We start from the raw sequence: 16,149 nt of genomic DNA, 5'->3' as shown, positions 1-16,149 counted from the left end.
GCAGGTTGCGCCAGACGTGGCGGGCAGTATCCGATGAAGCAGAAGACACTGGACGTGGCAGAAGACACTGGACGTGGCAGACGACACTGGACATGGCAAAAGACACTGAACGTGGCAGAAGACACTGGACGTGGCAGCAGACACTGGACGTGGCAGAAGACACTGGACGTCGCAAACGACACTGGACGTGGCAGACGACACTGGACGTGGCAGAAGACACTACTCCAACGCAGGTAGGCACAGGAACTAGAACATTACGGAATACAAGAACGGGTAACAGGGCACGGGTAACAGCTGTAAAGGGAAACACTAAGGGACCATTTACGAGACAGACTGGGATAGACTAACAACGCTCAGGCAAGGATCAGAAGGCCTGGGGCCTTCTTACAGACCAGAAATCATGGCAGTTGATGATGATGATGACGAATAATTTGTGCGCGCTCTGCCCGTTTAAGGCCGTGCGCGAGCGAGCGCGCGCACCGTACGGGACACAGCAGGACGGAGCGGAAGTGAGCGCTGGTGTCTCCTAGTAAGGAGACAGGGACCAGCGCTCACGGATCCATGGCTGCGGGCGTCGGGGGGTGAGTAAACCCGACGGCCCGCGGCCATGGACGTTACAGTATCCCTCTCTTACGCCCCCTCTTCTTGGGACCAGAGCGGGAGAGGAACTTTTTAATGAGAGCAGGAGCACTGAGGTTCTCTTCTGGCTCCCAGGACCTCTCCTCAGGACCAAACCCTTTCCAGTCCACCAAATAGAAAATCCTTCCTCCTACCCTCTTGCAGTCCAGGATCTCCTTTACCTCGAATACATCAGAGGGGCCGCTGGGAGCAACTGTGGAACTAGAAGTCTTGCTGTAGCGGTTCAGGACCACTGGTTTCAGGAGGGACACATGGAAGGAGTTAGGGATTCTGAGGGTAGGAGGCAGCCGCTGTTTATAGGAGACAGGGTTGATTTGTAGCAGGATCTCGAAAGGACCAAGGAACCTGGGAGCGAACTTGTATGAGGGTACCCTCAAGCGCATGTTCCGAGAGGACAGCCAGACTTTAGTCCCCGGAAGAAACTGAGGCGGCTCTCTTCTCTTAGAATCTGCGTTTCGCTTCATGCAATCTACTGCCAGCAAAATAGAGGACCGGGTCTGTTGCCAGATTTGCAAGAAGTCCCCATATGCAGAGTCAGCAGCGAGAACCTGAGATGAAGTCGACACAGGAAGAGGGACTCTGGGATGTTGACTGTACACGATGTGAAACGGAGTGGAAGTGGTGGACTCACTTGTGTGGTTGTTATATGAAAACTCGGCCCATGGAAGAAGCTGTACCCAGTTATCGTGCTGTGAAGAGATGAAGTGGCCGAGATAATTTTCCATGATCTGGTTGATCATCTCAACTTGCCCATTGGATTGGGGGTGATAGGCAGAGGAAAAGTCCAAACTCACATCCAGGAATTTACAGAGGGCTCTCCATAACTTAGAGGTAAACTGAACCCCCCCGGTCGGAGACAATGTGAAGAGGCAAGCCATGCAAGCGAAAGATGTGCTGAATAAAGAGACTCGCCAGTCGGGGAGCAGAAGGTAGGCCGGTCAGTGGGATAAAATGTGCCATCTTAGAGAAACGGTCCACCACCACCTAGATGGTGTTGCATCCTGCTGAGAGAGGATGGTCTGTGACGAAGTCCATTGCGATGTGCTGCCAGGGGGCACTGGGTACAGGCAGAGGTTGAAGCAGGCCGGCAGGCTTGAAGTGAGTCACTTTGTTAGAGGCACACACCGTGCAAGCAGAGACAAAGTCCAGAACATCTTTAGGTAGCGTGGGCCACCAAATGTGATGAGCAATCAGGTCTTGGTTTTTACGGACACCAGCGTGGCCAGCTAATTTAGAACTGTGTCCCCAGCGGAGAATTATTTTTCTGTCTGCCAACCGAACAAAAGTTCTCCCCGGAGGGATATTTCTAAGCTGCAGAGGATTGGCGGTGACAACGCAGGATGGGTCTATGATACTCTGAAGGGACTCCACCGTGTCTTCCGTCTCAAATGATCTGGACAGGGCATCGGCCCTCACATTTTTGTCAGCGGGACGGTAGTGGAGCAGAAATTGAAAACGGGTGAAGAACAGCGAACACCTGGCTTGACGAGGATTCAGTCTTTGAGCGGACTGAAGGTAGGTAAGGTTCTTGTGGTCGGTGAAGATCAGGATGGGGTTAGCTGCGCCTTCTAGAAGATGTCTCCACTCCTCCAGGGCCAATTTGATAGCCAGTAGCTCTCGATCTCCAATGGAATAATTGCGCTCAGCAGAAGAAAACAGTCTTGAGTAGTAGCCACATACTACTGCCTTTCCTTTGGAGCTCCTCTGGAACAGAAGTGCACCTGCACCAACAGAGGAAACGTCCACTTCTAGTGAGAACTACTGAGATACGTCAGGGTGATGGAGGATTGAAGCTGAAGTGAAGGCTTTCTTGAGGCTAATGAATGCGGACTCTGCCTCTGGAGTCCACACCTTGGTGTTCACACCCTTCTTGGTAAGGGTAGAGATGGGAGCTGTCAGAGAAGAAAAGTTCGGAATAAACTGCCGGTAGAAATTGGCGAATCCCAGGAACCGTTGTATGGCCCTTAGGCCTTGAGGACGTGGCCATTCCAGGACGGACTTTAGTTTCTCAGGGTCCATCTTAAGGCCTTGATCCGAGATGACGTAGCCCAGGAAGGGCAAAGACCTCTTTTCAAAGGTGCACTTTTCCAATTTGGCATACAAGCGATTCTCTATTAGTCACAGAAGAACTTGACGAACATGCCTCCGATGGGTCATCAGATCTGGCGAGAAAATTAAAATATTATCGAGATAAACTACAACGCACATATAGAGGAGATCTCGGAAGATATCATTAACGAACTCCTGAAATACTGCGGGAGCGTTACCCAGTCCGAAGGGCATCACTAGGTATTCGTAGTGCCCATCGCGGGTGTTAAATGCCGTCTTCCATTCGTCACCCCGGCGAATCCGGATTAGATTATAGGCCCCCCGCAGATCTAGCTTAGAAAATTTTTTGGCTCCTTGTATGCGATCGAAGAGCTCGGAAATAAGTAGCAATGGGTATTTGTTCTTGACGTGATCTGATTGAGACCACGGTAGTCAATGCAGGGTCGAAGAGATCCATCTCTCTTTTTAACGAAGAAGAAGCATGCCCCGGCCGGGGAGGAAGATTTTTGAATAAAACCCCTTTCCAAGTTCTCCTTGATATAGGCTGACATCGATAAAGTCTCTGGCAAGGAGAGAGGATATACTCGTCCACGGGGAAGAGAAGCATTGGGAACCAGTTCAATGGGACAGTCATAATTCCAATGTGGAGGCAACGTCTCATCCTCTCGTTTGCAAAAGACATCCGCAAAACTGCATATTGAGATGGTAGGCCGGAAAGTGACTGAGGCAGAGGGAACACAACAGGACGGACTTGTGACAGGCAATGGCTATGGCATCTGGAACCCCATTGAAGAACCTCTCCAGAATTCCAGTCAAGTGTCGGGGCGTGTTGACGGAGCCATGGCAGACCCAGCAGGATAGGATTGATAACCTTGGGTAGTACCAGGAAGGTGATCTGTTTTGAGTGAAGAGCTCCGACCCGTAGTGTCAACGGCTAGGTGATGAGCATGATCGGATCAGGCAATGGTAGACCATTCACAGAGGCAACTGCCAGGGGTCTCTCCAGACGGACTGTGGGTAGTCGAAACCGATCCACTAGATCCTGCTGGATAAAATTAGCAGCTGCTCCAGAGTCAAGATAGGCGGAGGAAGGATGTGATGTCTCTCCGGTGACGATGGCCACAGGAATCGATAATCTGGAAGAGGTTTTAACGTTTGGAGACGTTCCACCTAGAGTAGCCTCTCCAATCAATCCTAGGTACTGGAGTTTCCCGGTTTCTGTGGGCATTGGCGCACAAAATTACCCTTGAGGCCACAATACATACTAAGTCCAGAGGAGCGTCTGCGCTGCTTCTCCTGTTCAGATAACCGGACTCTGTCTACCTGCATGGGTGCTTCAGGTAGCGCACTAGGAGTGGACAATAGTGGTCTCTGGACAGAGGATGCTGGTCTGTGGACCCGGCTCTCCTGACCAACCTCTTGAGAGCGTTCCCTGATTCTCATATCAACCCGGATGGCTAACAGGATGAGGGCATCCAAGGTAGAAGGAAGGTCGCGGGCTGCCAGTACGTCCTTGATGTGAGAGGACAGTCCCTGCCAGAAGGTCGCCAACAGTGCCTCATTGTTCCATGCCAGCTCGGCTGCTAGGGTATGGAAGGAGATAGCATACTCCCCTACTGTGGAGCCTTCTTGCTTGAGGGTCAACAGAGTGGCTGCAGCAGAGGATGTTCGACCCGGCTCCTCGAACACGGCACGAAAGGACTGCAGGAACAAGGCTAGGTCCGAGGATACAGGTCCTTGTTGCTCCATGATTGGGTTCGCCCATGCGAGGGCCTTGCCAGCGAGGAGGGAGATAATGAACGCCACTTTGGCCTCCTCGGAGGAGAAGAGATGAGGCCGTAGCCTAAAATGCACCGTGCATTGATAGAGAAATCCTCTACATGCTCTGGGGTCACCGTCATAGCGAGGAGGAAGAAGCAGAGGAACTGTGGATCTGGAGCAAACAGGAGGAGCAACAGGCAGTGGCACAGCAACAGCTTCAGGAGGAAGAACCGGAGGTGGAACAGCGAGTAGATGCAGGCGGACCAGGATAGAATTCACCGCCTCAAGGAGTTGATCCTGACGTGTGCGTAGGTCCTGCATCTCTGTCTGAATCTTCTGTACTGCGGTCTTGGGCTGGCCAGCAGGTTCCATGGCCTGAGCGTACTGTCACGGACACAGGGTATGTGTCACGGACACAGGGTATGTGGACCCACTAGGCCGCTCCGCCGTAGCGGGGAGGCAGCTGACCAGGTCACAGTCTATACGAAAGTCAATGGCAGACAGTAACGCTTGGATACCTGAAATAGTCCGGACGGTGGCTGTGGCTTCAGCACGGATAGAGGCTGGTGCGGCAGGTCGCGCCAGACATGGCGGGCAGTATCCGATGAAGCAGAAGACACTGGATGTGGCAGAAGACACTGGACGTGGTAGAAGACACTGGACGTGGCAGACGACACTGGACGTGGCAGAAGACACTGGACGTGGCAGATGACACTGGACGTGGCAGACGACACTGGACGTGGCAGACGACACTGGATGTGGCAGACGACACTGGACGTGGCAGAAGACACTACTCCAACGCAGGTAGGCACAGGAACTAGAACAATACGGAATACAGGAACGGGTAACAGGGCACGGGTAACAGCTGGAACGGGAAACACTAAGGGACCATTTGCGAGACAGACTGGGATAGACTAACAACGCTCAGGCAAGGATCAGAAGGCCTGGGGACTTCTTATAGACCAGGAAATCAGGGCAATTGATGATGATGACGAATAATTTGTGCACGTGCTGGCCCTTTAAGGCCGTGCGCGAGCGAGCGTGCGCACCCTACAGGACACAGCAGGACGGAGCGGAAGTGAGCGCTGGCGTCTCCTAGGAAGGAGACATGGACCAGCGCTCACGGATCCATGGCTACGGGCGTCGGGGGGTGAGTAAACCCGACGGCCCGCGGCCATGGACGTTACACACGGAACGTATCTGCCCATTCATTGCTTCTAATTGTACCTGTGTCCTATAGACACAGGTACAATTATAGTGAAGGAGGGGATGGCGCTGGCACCCCCTCTAAGTTGCACCCGGGGTACATGCCCCGCCTGCCCCCCCCCCCTAGCTACGCCCCTGTCCAAAGCATGAAAACATGTACAACAATGCAATAATTCACAGCAGTGCACAGGCTACACCACATCCGGTGGTCCATGTAACACTGTAGCAAGAAAAAATGATTGTTTAGGTGATTTTTGCAGTAAAGAATCAACACAAAACGTAAACACTTTACAAATGAATTTGTGTTCACATCATGTCCAATAATACTCCTACACACTCAGCACTACAAGCCATTGTGCTACCTGTGGCAGAAAGTGACATGGTGCCAAATCAGACATGGGAAATACAAGCAGTATCATTACAGATTGGCATAGGAGAAGAATATCTCTGTAGCAAGAGAATCTGTTTCTGGCAGAAAGTGCTGCCTACACACTACATTTTGCAAATACACAGAGTTGGCTACTTTGCTGAATTTTACCCAGGGTAAGGAGCGAGAAGAATTGCCGGTAGGTGAATAGACAAAATGAACTGATGAAGGAGCGTAATAGAAGAAATGTTCCTCTCGGGCCAGCACAACTGTATATTTATCTTTCCTGACTTATTGGAGCCTTAACTTATTTTATTTTTTCATAGACGTAGTGGTATGAGGGCTATTTTTTTTGCGGTACGAGCTGTAGTTATTATTGGTACCATTTTGTGGTACATGCGACTTTTTGATCACTTTTTATCCTTTTTTTTGGGAGGCAAGGTAATCAAGAAACAGCAATTCTGGAATAGATTTTAGGGATTTTTTTTTATACAGCCTTCACCATGTGTTATAAATTACATGTTAACTTTATTCTGCGCGTCAGTCCGATTCTAGCGATACCTAATTTATAGCACTTTTTTATGTTTTACAACCTTTTTGTACAATAAAATTACTTTTGTAAAAAGACTGTATTTTTCCTGTCGCAGTGTTGTAAGAGCCATAACTTTTAAATTTTTTTGTAAATTAAGCTGTATGAGGGCTTGTTTTTGAGACAAGCTGAAGTTTATATAGGTACCATTTTTGGATAGATGTGACTTTTTGATCACTTTTTATTTCAATGTTGGAAGACAAAGTGACCAAAAGAAACAACAATTCTGGCAGTATTTTTAAGGGTATGTTCACACGCACTATTTACGGATGTATTTCAGGCGTTTTACGCCTGGAATTACGGTAGAAAATACTGCTTGAAAGCGTCGGCAAACATCTGCCCATTCATTTGAATGCGTTTTACGACGTACTGTGCAATCAAAAGACGGCGCGTAAAAAAGACGCCCGCGTCAAAGAAGTGCATGTCACTTCTTGGGACGTAATTGGAGGCGTTTTCCATTGAATCCATAGAAAAACAGCTCCAATTACGTCCGTAATGGACGCTGCGAAAAACGCCTGCACATGCCATTACGTCAGAAATTCAGGAGCTGGTTTCTCCTGAAAACAGCTCCGTAATTTCAGCCGTAACGGACGTGCACGTGTGAACATACCATTAGGGTTTTTTACGGCAATTTCACTTCGCGGGGCAAATAACATAATATTTTTATAGTTCAGGTTGTTATGGACGCAGCGATAACAAATATGTATGGTTTTCTTAATTTTTTTTCTATAATAAATGTCTTCATAAGGGAAAAAGGGCGATGGTGTTTTATCTCATTACTTGAAACTTTTATTTTTACTTTTTTTACACATTTTTTTACACTTTTCTTTAGTCCCTATGTAGTGCAATGTATTAGAACTGACAGTTGTTCACTGACTGCTGATGATGCCGGCTCAGCTTCTGAGCCGGAAGCTGAGCCAGCGCCATCTTGCCGATGTTATCGGAAGCCTTTCAGGCCCTGCCTCAGAGCGGGGCATAGGAGGCTTCTGTTGCTGGCAGATTGGGAGGCCAGTATTAGGCCTCCGGTTGCCATTGCAGCCACCGGCAACCCAGCGATCAAGTTGCTGCGGTGCTGGTGACTAAAAACCCCTCACATGCTGCAATCTCTATTGAATGCAGCATCTGAGGGGTTAATCGTCCAGATCGGAGACTAGCTCCGGTCCTGGCCGTTACATCAGGGCGCCAGCTGTAACATACAGCTGAGCAAGTACCATCACCGTGACGTAATAATACTGCTCTTTGCGGGAAGTCTGGCCCGACATCGCCGTATATATATATGGCGGATGTCGGAAAGGGGTTAATGGCACCATTTAATGTACTATATAATGTACTGGGAAACTTTGAAAAATTATTTTGTGGAGTGAAAAGGAAACAAAATATAAATTTCCCCATTGTTTTTTGGGTTTTGTTTTTACGGCGTTCACCCACGCGGTATATATAAAATGTTATCTTTATTCTGCATGTTAATACAATTACGGCAATACCAAATTTCTATAGTTATTTTTATGTTTTACTAGTTTTACAAAATACAAACATTTGGAACTCTGTGAGCGCATTTTTTTTTTTTGTGGGGAAAGTTGTCGTTTTTATTAGCACCATTTTGAGGGACAATTTTTGATCACTTTATATTACATTTTTTTGTGGGAGGCAAGGTGGCCATAGAAAAGCAATTTTGGCATTTGTTTTTTATTTTGTATTTTTATGACGTTCAATGTGCTGGTTACACATGTTATATTGTAATAGTCCTGACATTTAGGGACGCAGCTAAATAAACTAAGTTTATTTTTACTTATTTTTTTTACATTATTTTTAACCTCTTCATGACACGGCCAATCTTCATTTTTTCATTTTAGTTTTTTCCTCCATGCCGTGAAAAAAACAATAACTTTTTAATTTTTTTGTTGACATAGCCGTATGCGGGCTTGATTTTTGCTGGACAAGTTGTAGATTTTCATGGCACCATTTACTGTACTGCATAATGTACTGGGAAGCTGACGAAAAATTATTTGTGGGGTGAAATGGAAAAAACAGCGATTAGGCCATTGGCTGGGGGGGTTTTGTTTTTACAGCGTCCATCAGGCAGTAAAAAATACTTGTTCACCTTATTCTATGGGCTGATACGATTATGGCGAAACCAAATTGATATATTTTTTATGTTTTACCACTTTTAGAAAAAGAAAAATATTTGCTCAAAAAAAATATAATTGTTTTGTGTCGCCATATTTTGTGAGCCATAACTTTTATTATTTTTCCGTCTATTGATGTGAGGGCTTATATTTTGCAAGGCGAGCTGTAGTTTTTACCGATACCATTTTGGGGCTTCAATAGGCCCCCAGGGTTCCATGACGACGTTGGCAACCCGCAATTACTTCATTGGTGCAATGGCACGTTGGAGGTGGCCGCCCCCTGATTCTAAAAATGTAAATGCTGTGGAGTTTAACGTGTTAAACGGGTGGAATCAAAGTGATCTTTGATTCCGCCCGTTGCAGTGAAGTGTCAGCTGTATTACACAGCCGTCACCCGCTAAATATGAAGTGGTAATTTTAGTGGTGTTGGATTCTTTTATCAGCAAATTCATAGATATGTATATATATAGAGTTTGTGTTTCTGTGATTTTAACATTTTTTTATTTGTATTTGACAGATTAGCTTCTTTTAATTGAGATTCTTCTCAGTATATCCGGATTTCCTGCTTGTTCACTTTTCTTGGGGACCTCCATCTTGAATTATCATTTGTCTGGCCTTTTCATTGTGTTCATCGATTATATTATTGCAACTATTTTTGACGTTTTTTAACACAATAAATATTAATTAATTTTTTATGCATCACAATTATACTACTGTAACTACTTTTGATGTTTCTTAAACACAATAAATATTAATATTTTATATTTCACAATACTTCATGTGCACTCATTCTTGTTATGATTATATATTTATTTGCACCAACACTTTACTTTATTTTATTTTATTTATTTATTTCACCCACATTTTTATTAATGTTTTATATTTATTCATCTTATTTTTATTTTTTATTATCACATTTATATTTATTTTATTTTATTTTATTTATTTATTTCACCCACATTTTTATTAATGTTTTATATTTATTCATCTTATTTTTTATTATCACATTTATATGGCCCCACACGATGGTTTCTTCTTTTTCTGTCGATGGTGTTGTTTGTCACTTTTACATATACACATATGTCACCCACACGGTTTCTCCCCCCCCCCCTTTTTTTCATTACATCTTACATATTCTTCATTCTTCACATGTCATTTTGGCACACACATGTATATTGCTTTTTGTTGTTGAGTGTTGATGTGCTTTTGTAATCCATTCTTATGCTATGCACTTATACTACTTTTTTGTTTGCAATTGTTTATTAATTTATGTCAATACATCAAATATATGTTTTGTATGGTTGCACAGTTGATTTCGGCCAAAACACTAAACATTCTTTCATATTTCTTACACCAGCCAATACATTCTGATTCTGTATCCCAGGGTTACCCCTTCCTCGCTGTGTCGCTCCTTTGGGTGGACGAGTGACGGGCCTCCGTTCCATCGCTGGTGACGTGTCGGATCTCGGACTCACGTGACCGTGTCAGCTGACGCGGTGACGCGTCTCCGATTCCGGCCCCTCATCGGCGGTGTTTCCGGCGGCGCGGCCATCTTGCTTCACCTCGAGGTAGCGACCTGTATTTAGACAGCGAGGTATGTGTGTATATATTTTTCATTCCCGGGACCCCTCATTTCGGATACTCTGTTACTATTGGCTGGTTTCCCCTTTTTAAAGTGACACGCACATTGTCCAGCACTACCCCCAGACGAAGGCATTAGCGCCGAAACGCGCGTTGGGGTGGACATACTGCTGTGCATCCAGTCCTGGACTTATTATGGGTACGTTCTACCATCGCAATTCGCTCATTTATTAGCAATGTGTTCTTTCTGCCTTGTTCACACATACCTGTTTAAACAATTATTTCATCATGTATTCCTTTACTCTATGTTGATACCAACTGTGTTGGGCAGGAGTTCATTTGTCATAGCGATAGTGTCATAGCGATAGTGTCTATTACCAGGCATTTTTTCATGCATCTATACTTATATATTACTTACCTCATGAGCTGCATGGCTTGTATGTCCTTTTAACCTGTTGGTTTATGGATTCGTTTTTTATTCTAGTACGTCTATATGTTGTTTTCAATAAAGTATTTTCTCAATTTCATATACTTCCAGTCTTCAGGCATCTTCTTTTTTAGGTTATATAAATATGAAGTGCGCTTAGCCCGTGAGCCAGCTACATACTTCTACGTAACGTGGCATGTCGTTAAGGGGTTAAAGGAAAAAATGAGAAAGTATTTTTCTTTACTTTTATTATTAGTCCACCTAGGGGACTTGACCAGCAATCTTTAGATTGCTTGCACAATATACTGCAACATTCTGGTAGGGCTTAATGGGACAACAAAATGGCAGATCTGGGGGGCTTCATTAGGGCCCTAGGTGGCCATGACACCCATCGGCACCCCACAATCGCCTGGGGAAACCGATGGGCTTTCAAAGGGGCCTGCCCACTTTCTAAGGGCTTAAATGCCACGGTCTCTATTGACTGTGGCATGTTTTGGGGTTAAACAGCTAGGATAGGAGTTAGCTCCAATCCCAGAGTGTTGTCTGCAATAAACAGCTGACACCCACAGTAAGCAAAACCCCCTATTATACGTACCATAATTGGTCCTAATTGGGTTAATGGTCCAGTCGGTGGTCTGAATTTATTTTGCCATGTGGTGTCTGCGCAGGTGACGTAGATGCCACGTATGAGGAGGAGGCGAAGACTTCGTCCAGACGGGTAGCCATGGTGAAAGATAGAGCCTGCAGGAATCTGAAACAGCAGCCAGTACTGCAACTTGGTTAGTGACTGTACTGTGTAAAAGCAGCAGCTCCAGTGCAATGATTTTTTTTTATTGTCCCCTCTGTCCCCTTTCCACGGAGCCCTGCCCACCTCTTTCCCACCTGCCCAGCGACAGTGCCCATTTTAAGGTGTGTCTCCCCCCTGGCCTCACTCCCACCACTGCCACTTTCCACTATCTTAGCCTTCCCTCCCCACAGAGCCATGCTACCTAGTTTCTCCACCATGTCCTTTGACAGAGCCCTTACCCACCTACTGTTTTCGTCCTATCCCTCCACAGAGCCACCCCTGCCCCTTTCCATTGCCAAAAGAGCACCACTATGAGCTGTGCCAGTCAGGGAGTGCCCTATAATCAAAGCCGACCAATATGTGAAAATAAAAAAGATGTATTTAAGGCACCCTTAATCCAGCACCTCTGCATGCTGCCAAAAGCAGACGCATACATGTCACTTTCACCTATTGTTGATGTCTATAAACAAAGAGTTTTTCTTCCGAGTATCCATCAGCATGCTGTCATTACATAGTAGGGCAGAAGTCAAAATAGTAACTAATGCACCATTATATTTATGTTTCACTGAAAGTGATTTGATTCTAAAATTTAATTTTAGCAGATAGCTTTCCTGGCTATGCAACAATCTCTGCTCTGTGCTTCAGAAGTGAATGGAACTGTAGCAACAAATACCAGGTAGCTGCTCTCAGGGTTGAACAAAGACAGTAGAGCGTCCCTGTGCAAGAACAGTATATGGGCCCTTTGCTCTCCAATGGCTCAATATAGAGCACCCTTATATGTCTCTCTCACAATTAACCAGTAATTGTGAGCCATGAAGTTTATTAGCTCAGTCCCTTAAATGCGATCTAATAGACAGTAGGAAGTAAGAAGTTGCTACCGTGTTTCCCCGATAGTAAGACACCCCCGATTGTAAGACGTATCGGGGGTTTCAGGGGGGTCGGCTAATATAAGCCGTACCCCGAAAGTAAGACATATGTCTTACTTTCGGGGAAACACGGGGTATTGCCGCCTCCTGCCCACTTCCGCGCCGCCCCCCTCTCCATACGTCACCCCCAGCACTTGTCAATGCCGCCTCCTCCTTAAAACCCGAGCCATAGACTTTTTACGGCTCGGGTTTTAACTTGCTGCCCGCGCGATCGGGCAGCTGAATGTCGGGTCTCCGGCTGTCAGTGACTGCCGGGGACCCGGAGGAGAAGATAGAAGCAGCTTTAGCTGCTTCTGTCTTCTCCGATGTGTTTTTACACAGCGTTCAATGAACGCTGTGTATAGGAATAGAGACAGCAGCAGCGGCGCTGTCTCTATTCCTCCCGATGATCATGTGACAGGTCACATGATCGCCGGGTCCCGTTAGTGGCAGGCTGCTGCTGTGTCTAACAAGACCCAGCACAGCCCTATTAGTGACAATCGTCACTATGAGAGGGCTGATTTCCCCTGTAACTGGGGCTGCTGTGCAGCTCCAGTTACAGGGGAAAAGATGGTGTAAAAGAAAGAAAAAAATATATATAAAGTTCCCCAAAGGTCTTTTTTGACCTTTGAGGGACAGACCATAGTAATAAAAAAATAATAAAGTAAAGTGCAAAAAATTCGACAATTTTTTTCTAATATAAGACATACCCCGAAAGTAAGACATAGTGGGGCTTTTGGGGATAAAAAGAAAGTAAGACACTGTCTTACTTTCGGGGAAACACGTTATGGTGGCAGTGGGCCCCGTTATCTAGGCATAGATACACATAATAATAATAATATTAGGAAGGAATTGTTTTACCCTTTTAGGCCCCATGCACACAACCGTATTTTCATCTTTCTGTAAATACTGTCCGTAAATACGGATCTGTAGTCATCCGTATTTTATCTGCATATACGGAAGGGTGTCTGTAACAATGATCCATATTTGATCCGTATATACGGATCCGTAAAAAAGAGGGAGAATGCAAATGATGTCACTAACATGTTGCATAGCAATGCTTCTGTAAATACGGACGGTTTACGGATGCACATCAGTAGCTGTCCGTATTTACGGATGCGCCCATAGGCTTTTATGGGAGAGTCTGTGCCGTAATTTTGGACAAGAATAGGACAGGTTCTATAATTTTTTTAGCACGGACACCCATCAGTAAAAATACTAAGGGCATGCCCAGACGTGGCGGAATTCTTCCGCAACTGTCCGCATCAATGCCGCACAGAATCTGTGTTGCAGATTCTGTTGCGGATCTGCCCAAAATGGGCAATAAATTGATGCGGACTAGCCGCTGCGTATTGAGGTGAAAGTACTTCCCTTCTCTCTATCAGTGCAGGATAGAGAGAAGGGACAGCACTTTCCCTAGTGAAAGTAAAAGAATTTCATACTTACCGGCCGTTGTCTTGGTGACGCGTCCCTCTTTCGGCATCCAGCCCGACCTCCCTGGATGACGCGGCAGTCCATGTGACCGCTGCAGCCTGTGAATGGCTGTAGCCGTCACTTAGACTGAAACGTCATCCTGGGAAGCCGGACTAGAGGAAGAAGCAGGGAGTTCTCGGTAAGTATGAACTTCTATTTCTTTTACAGGTTGCTGTATATTGTGATTGGAAGTCACTGTCCATGGTGCAGAAACAGTTACTGCCGATCGCTTAACTCTTTCAGCACCCTGGACAGTGACTATTTACTGACGTCGCCTAGCAACGCTCCCGTAATTACGGGTGCACACACGTAGTCACCCGTAATTATGGTTGCACACACGTAGTCACCCGTAATTACGGGAGCCCCATTGACCCCTCAGTCTGGCTGTAGACCTAGAAATACATAGGTCCAGTCAGAATGAAGAAATGTCATGTGAAAAAAAACAATACGCTCCGCAGCACACATAACATCTACATTACATCCGCGGAACTCATTGCGGAACTTAGAATCTCCATTGAAGTCAATGGAGAAATTCCGCAATGAGTCCGCAAACAGTCCGCCACACGTCCGCAACAACCATTGTATGCTGCGGACACCAAATTCCGCACCGCAGCCTATGCTCCGCAGCGGAATTGTCCGCAACGTGCAAATTAACCCTACTAAAAAGCTGTGGAAGGCAATGGAGAAACGGGTCCGCAGCGGAATTCCAGAGCAATTCCGCTACGTCTGCCCATGCCCTAATAGGTGTCAGTGGCAAATAGAAATAAATAGGTCCATAATAACGGTCCGTAATTATGGATGAAATATACGGTCGTGTGCATGCTGTCTAATAAGGAAAATGTACAACTGTCTCAGAGAGCTGTGAACACACATCATGGTGAAAACTCTAATTTACTGTGATGTGTAAACCTAGCCTAAAGGCCCAAACTCGCGTTCCATATCATCGCTAAGTGTAAACAGGGCAATGATCAGCCGATTAAAGAACAAATACTCATTCATTTGCTATTTCATGCAGTCAATAAAATTGTCGCTAGTCGGCAGTATATCTTCCTGTGTAAACAAGGAGATGTGCTGCCGACATGATGCAAATGCATGAGGATGAATTATCGTATTAACGATCATTCGTTCCAATACATTATCAATTACTGGTCTTGTGAATGGAGCTATCCAGCGCCGATCAACATGCTCTATAGTCGATCAGCACTCGTGGTGCAGTGGACACGTGTTTTGTGAAGTGACGAACCACCCTTCTCTATCTGGCAGTCTGATGGACGAGTCTGGGTTTGGCAAAGGGCAGGATAATGTAACCTGCCTGACTGCATTGTGCCAACTGTAAAGTTTGGTGGAGGAGGGATAATGTTATGAGGTGGTTTTTCATGTGTTAGCCTTTACCACTTAATTCCAGTGAATGGAAATCCTAATGCTTCAGCATATCAAGACATGTTGGACAATTGTAGCTTCTAACTTTGTGGGAACAGTTTGGGGTTCGTCCCTTTTCTGGTCCAGTATGACTGTGCCCCAGTGCACAAAGCGAGGTCCATAAAGACATGGATGATGTGTGATGTGGAAGAGTATGATGTAAGGAAGAGTATGATGTGGAAGAACTTGATAGATCCGCACAGAGCCCTGACCTCAACCCCATCAAACACCTTTGGGATGAACTAGAATGAAGATTGCGAGCCAGCCCTCTCATCTAACATCAGTGTCTGACCTCACAAATACTTTTTTGGATGAATGGGTAAAAATTCACACACTCCAAAATCTTGTAGAAAGCCTTTCCTAGAAGGGTGGAAAGCTGTTTTAGCTGTAAAGGGGTCACCAACTCCATATTAATGTTTATGGATTTAGAATGGGATGTCATAAAACTCCAGTAGGTGTAATGTGTAGGTGTCCCAATACTTTTGTCCATATAGCGTAACTATGTAACATTGTAACATTCTGTGGCAAAGAGTTCCATAGTATCACTGCACTTACAGTAAAGAATCCCCATCTGTGATGATGGTAAAACCTGTTTTCTCTAGACGTAGGGGATGCCCCTTGTCATGGGTATTGGTCATCAGACTGATCCTTGTACTTTCCATTCATATATTTGTAGATTTTAATTACATATTTATAAAAATTCTCCTGCATGGCATTGTTCAGTCGTGGGCACCAGGAATACAGCGTGTTGCGTTTTTTCTTCATATTGGCGTACTGCAGAGTAGTACACCAGTTTTAACAATTGTGCCTCTCCAGTTTT

The sequence above is a fragment of the Rhinoderma darwinii genome, chromosome 8, assembly GCF_050947455.1.
Source record: "Rhinoderma darwinii isolate aRhiDar2 chromosome 8, aRhiDar2.hap1, whole genome shotgun sequence".
NCBI classification, from domain to species: Eukaryota; Metazoa; Chordata; class Amphibia; order Anura; family Rhinodermatidae; genus Rhinoderma; species Rhinoderma darwinii.
The sequence above is the reverse complement of the archived record's forward strand: the minus strand, read 5'-3'. Positions refer to the sequence as shown.